This window comes from Salvelinus fontinalis, chromosome 37 (assembly GCF_029448725.1).
Source record: "Salvelinus fontinalis isolate EN_2023a chromosome 37, ASM2944872v1, whole genome shotgun sequence".
Lineage (NCBI taxonomy): Eukaryota > Metazoa > Chordata > Actinopteri > Salmoniformes > Salmonidae > Salvelinus > Salvelinus fontinalis.
In genome coordinates this window covers 14,494,757-14,503,889 of record NC_074701.1, presented here as the reverse complement: position 1 = coordinate 14,503,889, position 9,133 = coordinate 14,494,757, and positions in this window count along the sequence as shown.

Sequence of the window (9,133 nt, the reverse complement as noted above, 5' to 3'; positions counted from 1 at the left end):
AGCTGACTACTGACAAAAGAGCGGACCTGTCACTCCAAAAGCTCTCATTCGGCCTCACATCAAGCTAGACACCCCATTCAACCTTCTACTGCCTGCTGACATCTAGTGGAAGGCGTATGAAGTGCATACAGATCCATAAATATAAGCCAGTTGAATAGGCAGGCCCTGACACAGAGCCCTATTTTCAGAATTTTCACTTCCTGTCTGGAAGTTTGCTGCCAAATTAGTTCTGTTTTACTCACAGATATAATTCAAACAGTTTTAGAAACTTCAGAGTGTTTTCTATCCAATAGTAATAATAATATGCATATTGTATGATCTAGAACAGAGTACGAGGCCGTTTAATTTGGGCACGATTTTTTCCCAAAGTGAAAACAGCACCCCCTATTTAGAAGAAGTTTTAACACCATCCATATTGGATTTCTATTTGCCATGTATTTTTCCAGTGTGCTGTGATGTTTCACAAAAATTCAGAACCTTTCTATTCTCATAGTTTCTACAGATAGTAAATTGAAAATAAACATTTTTGCTAAAAGTATTATTACATTATTGATCGATTGACTATGACATTTCAGATCACCCAGTAGTGCTATCTCCAGGTAATATTGCAATTCTTCAGCCATTCCTGGACCTTTGACCAAAAACAAGCTACATATGGACAGTACCAAAACAAACGATCTAATGAACAATTTTTCTAACTCAAAGTGTTACGTATAGTCCTGAATAATTAGTGAGAAAGTTACACAGGCATGCAGATCATACTCCCCCAGAAATGCTAACCTCCACTCTTATTGTAATGGTGAGAGGTTAGCATGTCTTGGGGGTATGATATAAAATGCTAACCTCCACTCTTATTGTAATGGTGAGAGGTTAACATGTCTTGGGGGTATGATATAAAATGCTAACCTCCACTCTTATTGTAATGGTGAGAGGTTTGCATGTCTTGGGGGTATGATATAAAATGCTAACCTCCACTCTTATTGTAATGGTGAGAGGTTAGCATGTCTTGGGGGTATGATATAAAATGCTAACCTCCACTCTTATTGTAATGGTGAGAGGTTTGCATGTCTTGGGGGTATGATATAAAATGCTAACCTCCACTCTTATTGTAATGGTGAGAGGTTAGCATGTCTTGGGGGTATGATATAAAATGCTAACCTCCACTCTTATTGTAATGGTGAGAGGTTTGCATGTCTTGGGGGTATGATATAAAATGCTAACCTCCACTCTTATTGTAATGGTGAGAGATTAGCATGTTTTGGGGGTATGATATAAAATGCTAACCTCCACTCTTATTGTAATGGTGAGAGGTTAGCATGTCTTGGGGGTATGATATAAAATGCTAACCTCCACTCTTATTGTAATGGTGAGAGGTTAACATGTCTTGGGGGTATGATATAAAATGCTAACCTCCACTCTTATTGTAATGGTGAGAGGTTTGCATGTCTTGGGGGTATGATATAAAATGCTAACCTCCACTCTTATTGTAATGGTGAGAGGTTAGCATGTCTTGGGGGTATGATATAAAATGCTAACCTCCACTCTTATTGTAATGGTGAGAGGTTTGCATGTCTTGGGGGTATGATATAAAATGCTAACCTCCACTCTTATTGTAATGGTGAGAGGTTAGCATGTCTTGGGGGTATGATATAAAATGCTAACCTCCACTCTTATTGTAATGGTGAGAGGTTTGCATGTCTTGGGGGTATGATATAAAATGCTAACCTCCACTCTTATTGTAATGGTGAGAGATTAGCATGTTTTGGGGGTATGATATAAAATGCTAACCTCCACTCTTATTGTAATGGTGAGAGGTTTGCATGTCTTGGGGGTATGATATAAAATGCTAACCTCCACTCTTATTGTAATGGTGAGAGGTTAGCATGTCTTGGGGGTATGATATTTGTGCATCTGTGACGCTCTCATTCAACATTATTCACGATTCATTCAGGACTATCTGTAATCATGGTAGCAACCACGTTAATGTAGAAGTGTTTAGAAACATGTTCTATTCTTATCTACCAAAAAAGGACTCCAAAATGACACAATACGTTATTTACAATTAATTTAGTTTGGACACAAAATAATCCGAAACTCAACCAAAACAAACAGCATTTTAGTGGACTAAGTACAAAAAGAGCTGTAATTTCTAACCGGGTTCACCCAATATAGATGAAAATACCCAAAGTGCTGGAGTACAGAGCCAAAACAACCAAAAATGTGTTAGTCCCAATACCTTTGGAGCCAACTACAATGCCTTTGGAAAGTATTCAGACCCCTTGACTTTTTCCACATTTTGTTAGGTTACAGCCTTATTCTAAAAATGATTACATTTGTTTTTTCTCATCCATCTACACACAATTCCCCATAATGACAAAGCAAAAACATTTTTTTCAAACTGTTGCTAATTTATTAAAAGCAAAATACAGATGTTACATTTACATAAGTATTCAGACCCTTTACTCTGTACTTTGTTGAAGAACCTTTGGCAGCAATTACAGCCTTGAGTCTTCTAGGGTATGATGCTACAAGCATGGCACACCTGTATTTGGGAGTTTCTCCCATTCTTCTCTCCAGATCCTCTCAAGGTCTGTCAGGTTGGATGGGGAGTGTTGCTGCACAGCTATTTTCAGGTCTCTCCAGAGATGTTTGAAGTCTGGGCTCAGGCTGGGCCACTCAAGGACATTCAGAGACTTGACCAGTAGCCACTCCTGTGTTGTCTTGGCTGTGTGCTTAGGGTCTTTGTCCTGTTGGAAGGTGAAGCCTCGCCCCAGTCTGAGGTCCTGAGCACTCTGGAGCAGATTTTCATCAAGGATCTCTCTGTACTTTGCTCCGTTCATCTTTCCCTCGATCCTGACTTCCTGCCACTGACAAACATGCAAACAGGATGCGGGGCGTTGGCACCGGAGACACTGTGCATAGAGCCGGCACAGGATATACTGGACCGAAGAGACACACTGGAGGCCAGATGCGCTGAGCCGGCACCATCCGTCCTGGCTGGATGCCCACTCTAGCCCGGCCGATGCGGGGAGCTGGAATATAGCGCACCGGGCTATGAGTGCGCACTGGAGACCCACTGCGCAGAGCCGCATAACATGGGGCCTGACTAGTCACACTCTCCCCACGGTAAGCACGAGGAGTTGGCTCAGGTCTCCAACCTGACTCAGCCAATCTCCTCGTGTGCCACCCCCCCCCCCCCCCCCCCCCCCCCCCAACATTTTTTGGAGGAGTGGCTTCTCGGGCTTCCGTGCTAGCCGTGTCCCCTCGTAACGCTGGGCCCCCTTTCTAGCTGCCTCCGCCTTCCTAGCTGCTTCCACCTGTTCCCATGGGAGGCGATCCTTCCCCGCCAGGATCTCCTCCCACGTCCAGGATGTCCTCCCATGTCCAGTCCTCCTTACCACGCTGCTTGGTCCGTTTGTGGTGGGATGTTCTGTAACGCTCATCGGAAGAAGACCAAGGTGCAGCGTGGTACGTGTTCATGCTTCTTTATTTTAAAAAACGAACACCAAACAAAACAACAAAAGAACAACGAACGTAACGTCTTGAAGGCTCACCAGAGCTAACAAAAACAAAATCCCACAACCTAAAGTGGCAAAACAGGCTGCCTAAGTATGATTCCCAATCAGAGACAACGATAGACAGCTGTCCCTGATTGAGAACCATACCCGGCCAAAACATAGAATCACAAATCAAGAACATAGAATGCCCACCCCAAATCACACCCTGACCAAACCAGATAGAGACATAAAAAGGCTCTCAGAGGTCAGGGCGTGACAATTATCATTTGAATATTATAGACCCATAATCATATCCAGTGGATATAGCCAAGGTAGCAAGGCTTGAGTCACCACTCGGGATATATGATGCAAGTATCTACGTTTTACCGTTCTGCAATTATTAAGAGGCTGAGGAACAAGTAGCTAATATCTTGCAATCGATGTCCTAGCATTAAATAAATGCGTTAACCTTAGCTCAGAGATGCATAGTTAGAGACCAAGCATATACGCAATGTGTGTCGTAAATAACATTTACCATTAGACATTTCACCAAATAATAATTCAAGGAATATTTGATACGGTTCGTATCCATTTAAAAGTAATTTGATGTTTTACAGTTAAGCAATAAGAATACAATAAACAAATGGTACATACCAGAAATCTTCACAATAAAAAATAATACAATATATCCTAAATCTTAACCGCATCGAAAATCCACCATTATGATATGCTTGGTTTAGATCGGTTTACCAATGACTCCATGATCAAAGTTTAAAACCAGCTTTTATTCTTCCAAGAGCGCCAAATACCAATATCTCCCATTGTCTAATTAACATCCCGTTGCATGGCCCAAAACATTCAAACAAAAGGCATAAAACTTCACACGCATTCTCTAATCTAATCACCGCAACTCAAAACTGTTATCACGTTTCAGGTAAGACCCAGATGCAGACAACGTCGAAGTAAATACAGTTTATTAATCCAACAGGGGCTGGCAAAAGACAGGTCAAGGGCAGGCAGGGGTCAGTAATCCAGATAGACGGGGCAAAGGTACAGGACGACAGGCTGGCTCAGGGTAGGCAGAGGTCAGTAATCCAGATAGGTGGGGCAAAGGTACAGGGCGGCAGGCAGGCTCAGGGTAGGCAGAGGTCAGTAATCCAGATAGGTGGGGCAAAGGTGCAGGCAGGCTCAGGGTCAGGGCATGTCAGAAATGGTCAAAACCAGGTAAACTAGAAAACAGGAACAATCGAGAACCAGGAACAGAGGGAAAACCGCTGGTAGGCTTGACGAAACAAAATGAACTGGCAACAGACAAACAGAGAACACAGGTATAAATACACATGGGATAATGGGGAAGATGGGCGACACCTGAAGGGGGGTGGAGACAGTCACAGAGACATGTGAAACAGATCAGGGTGTGACAAATTTATGATAAGAGCACACCCCTGTGTTGCTCCTCTTTGAACTATCGCCGTCCGATGAACAGAATAAGACAATTTCTCTGTAACAATAAATCCATAACACGTACAGTACAATGAAACATATCAAAATCCATAGCTCTTTATGAACTCTTGAAACAATCCAAACATGACAATCTAATTCACACAGTAGCAATCATTTTGTTGATTCAAGTTTCATTAGTCTTCTCAACTCTCCTGGTGACAGTGACCCCAGGACTTTCATGAGAATGTCTCATCCTGGAGATTGCCACTGCAAAGGTGTGGCTCTCTCCTGTGAGACAAAAAATATATACTTTTTAATTTAACTAGGCAAGTCAGTTAAGAACAAAATCCGTCTTACAATGACAGCCTACCCTGGCCAAACCCGGACGACGCTGGGCCAATTGTGCTCCGCCCTGTAGGACTCCCAATCACGGCCAGAGGGGATACAGCCTGGAATCAAACCAGGGTCTGTAGTGACACCTCTAGCACTGAGATGCAGTGCCTTAGACCGCTGCGCCATCCATCCAGACAACGCCAAATTGAATCAACACGTCAGGCTGGTGTCAGCAAGTCACTAGACGCATCTTCAGACCTGGCCTTCATCGTTGTGCTCTAGTTTTCCACTACAGTGACTGCTTTGACTCATGAACGGTATATTTTCTGTAACACACCTGATTGTCACTATATGTTTTTTGTTCTTCCATCCCATCAGCCCCCTACATTGAGTCTGAGAACTCCCAGCACACAGCTCACATGAAGGAATGTTGTCCACAAAAGGAGCTGTGATGTGTATAGAATTTGTAATTTACCCCTCAAATTAAACATATCTTTTTTTGCCGTTTCATTGTGTGTGTTGTTGTCTTACAGTTGATATAGCTTGTGTCATTGGGGCTAATCATGATGATTAGGTGGGTGGGGGGTTATTATTTCACTCTCCATCGCCTTTAGTCTTTCCACTATCATCAAGCTGTAATGATGGACCTTCTAGAAAATGTAACATCTACTCTGTCTGCACAGCTTCCCAGGCAACCACCGCAGCAGGAATACTGTAATAGAAAAATCAGCTTTCCCAAGGCAAAGAAGTAGAATAGGCTGTGAAGCCTGTGAAGACAGACCCAAGTCATAGTTTTCATTTTAAATCAATTGAGCATTTCAGGAAATCACATTCCAAATACAAACACTGAAAAGTTTCATCAAAAAGTGTACAACTAAATATTGCATATTGCAAATTCAGTACTTAAATCATTATATGAAACACACTGTAGAATGAGTAGATTACTGCATAAATGAATTGAGAGCATCTTAACTAAGAACAGAAAAATCTAATGAAATGAAATTCACTACTCATTTAACAAACATTTCCCTTTTCATACACATGACATACATGCTCCTGGATCTCCTCACCCTTGATCCAGCGCTGTATGTGGGGAAGCTGTGTGAGCTGTTCATCCCAGGGCCCCTGTCTGCCCAGAGTGAGAGGGCCCCTGTCTGCCCAGTGTGAGAGGGCCCCTGTCTGCCCAGTGTGAGAGGGCCCCTGTCTGCCCAGTGTGAGAGGGCCCCTGTTTGCCCAGTGTGAGAGGTCCCCTGTCTGCCCAGTGTGAGAGGGCCCCTGTCTGCCCAGTGTGAGAGGGCCCCTGTCTGCCCAGTGTGAGAGGGCCCCTGTCTGCCCAGTGTGAGAGGGCCCCTGTCTGCCCAGTGTGAGAGGCCTGACAAGGAGGCGGCCATAGCTTGATTTGTCTCCCGCTTCAATCTTGGGGATGACTGAAGCCAAGTGGGTGACTGAAGCCTGCTTGAATGAAGCGGCGTACATCGGTCCCCCTCCTCTCCCACTTCCCTTTCCATCAATCTCTTTAGTTGGTTCCTAAAGCCTAAATACTTCAACTTTTACATGATATATCACAATTTCTTACTTTGTGTTGTTTTTTTGAAGCATTCGGACGGGAGATGAGTGTTACAAATTGTACAAATCAATGGCGTCCTGCACACTTTAGGGCGGCCATGGCTCTAATATTTTTTTCTGTCAAATGTCACTATTTTTTCCCGCCTTTATTCTCATGAGTGTTCATGTTGATCAATATTTTGGCTATGCTGGTCTATTGTAAATGATCAAATAAATGTCTGATCAATACATACAATTCTGAACATATTGTCATTGATAATGCTAATGCAGAAGCACCAAAAAATTGTCCAGTACACTTATTGTATGCTGTTATCATGTACATTCCCTTATCTAAGCTTCTAAAGTGACTCGGGCTTTACTAATTCTTGTGAAGTCACTGAACTGTATTCTGTAATTATACTGAACAAAAATAGAAACACAACATGTAAAGTGTTGGTCCTATATTTCATGAGGTGAAATAAAACATCGCAGAAATGTTCCTTACGCACAATAATCTTATTTCTCTGAAATTTGGTGCAGACATTTTTTTACATCCCTGTTAGTGAGCATTTCTCCTTTGCCAAAATAATCCATCCACCTGACAGGTGTGGCATATCAAGAAGCTGATTAAACAGCATGATCATTACAGAGGTGCACCTCTGGGACAATAAAAGGCCACGCTAAAATGTGCGGTTTTGTCACACAACACAATGCCAAAAATGTCTGAAGTTTTGAGGGAGCGTGCAATTAACATGCTGACTGCAGGAATGTCTACCAGAGCTGTTGCCAGAGAATTTAATGTTAAGTTCTCTACCTTAAACTGCCTCCAATGTCGTTTTAGAGAATTTGGCAGTACGTCCAACCGGCCTCACAACCGCAGACCACGTGTAACCACGCCAGCCCAGGACCTCCACAGCATACCTTCTACACCTGCGGGATCGTCTCAGACCAGACACCCAGGCAGCTGATGGAAGTGAGGAGTATTTCTGTCTGTAGTAAAGCCCTTTTGTGGGGAAAAAATAATTCTGATTGACTGGGCCTGGCTCCCCAGTGGGTGAGCCTTGCTCCTAAATGGGTGGGCCTACCCATGTCTTCACCCCTGCACAGTCATGTGAAATCCATAGATTAGGGCCTAATTCATTTATTTCAATTGACTTATTTCTTTATATGAACTGTAACTCAGTAAAATCTTTGAAATTGTTGCATGTTGCGTTTCTATTTTTGTTCAGAACAGTTACAAAACAAAGGAAATGTAACTGTGTATTGCTGCAGTTTGTCTGATACCCAATAGTCTCTGATCAGCTCTGTTGACCATGAGAGCATTTTGCTGAGAAAATGGGGTGAGGTATACTATTTAGGCTCGGAATGATATGTGGCCCATTGCTTACCTTGTTACCTGGCAACGACCACAAGGGTGTTTCAAAGAGCTGTCAGTCAAGGTGAGCTCATGACTGTAACCTCCCCGCCAACTCAGCCTGTTCTTTCAGACTTCCTGATAGTTAGAGATTTGATAAAAGGCACAATTTCTTTAATTCAGAGTATTTGAACAGTGTAAAAATGGGAGGCCATATACAGGGGGTACCGGTACAGAGTTAATGTGCGGGGGCACGGGTTAGTCGAAGTAATTGAGGTAATATGTACATGTAGGAAGAGTGACTATGCATAGATAATACACAGAGAGTAACAGCAGAGTTTAAGAGGGGCCTGGGTAGCCATTTGATTAGCTGTTCAGGAGTCTTATGGCTTGGGGGTAGAAGCTGTTAAGAAGCCTTTAGGAGCTAGACTTGGTGCTCTGGTACCGCTTGCCCGTGTGGTAGCAGAGAGAACAGTCCATGACTAGGGTGGCTGGAGTCTTTGACATTTTTAGGGCCTTCCTCTGACACCGCATGGTATAGAGGTCCCAGTGATGTACTGGGCTGTACGCACTACCCTCTGTAATGCCTTGCAGTCGGAGGCCGAGTAGTTGCCATACTAGACGGTGATGCAACCAGACAGGATGCTCTCGAAGGTGCAGCTGTAGAACCTTTTGAGGATCTGAGGACCCATGCCAAATCTTTTCAGTCTCCTGAGGGGGAATAGGATTAGTCGTGCCCTATTCACGACTGTCTTAGTGTGTTTGGACCATGATATTTTGTTGGTGTAGAGTCACACGCTTGATGTAGTCATTGGCATATGGCACCAAATACTGAACTTTTGACTACCATAAATACTTCATGTGATATCAAATCAAATCAAATTAAATGTATTTATATATCCCTTCTTACATCAGCTGATATCTCAAAGTGCTGTACCGAAAACCAGCCTACAATGTAATA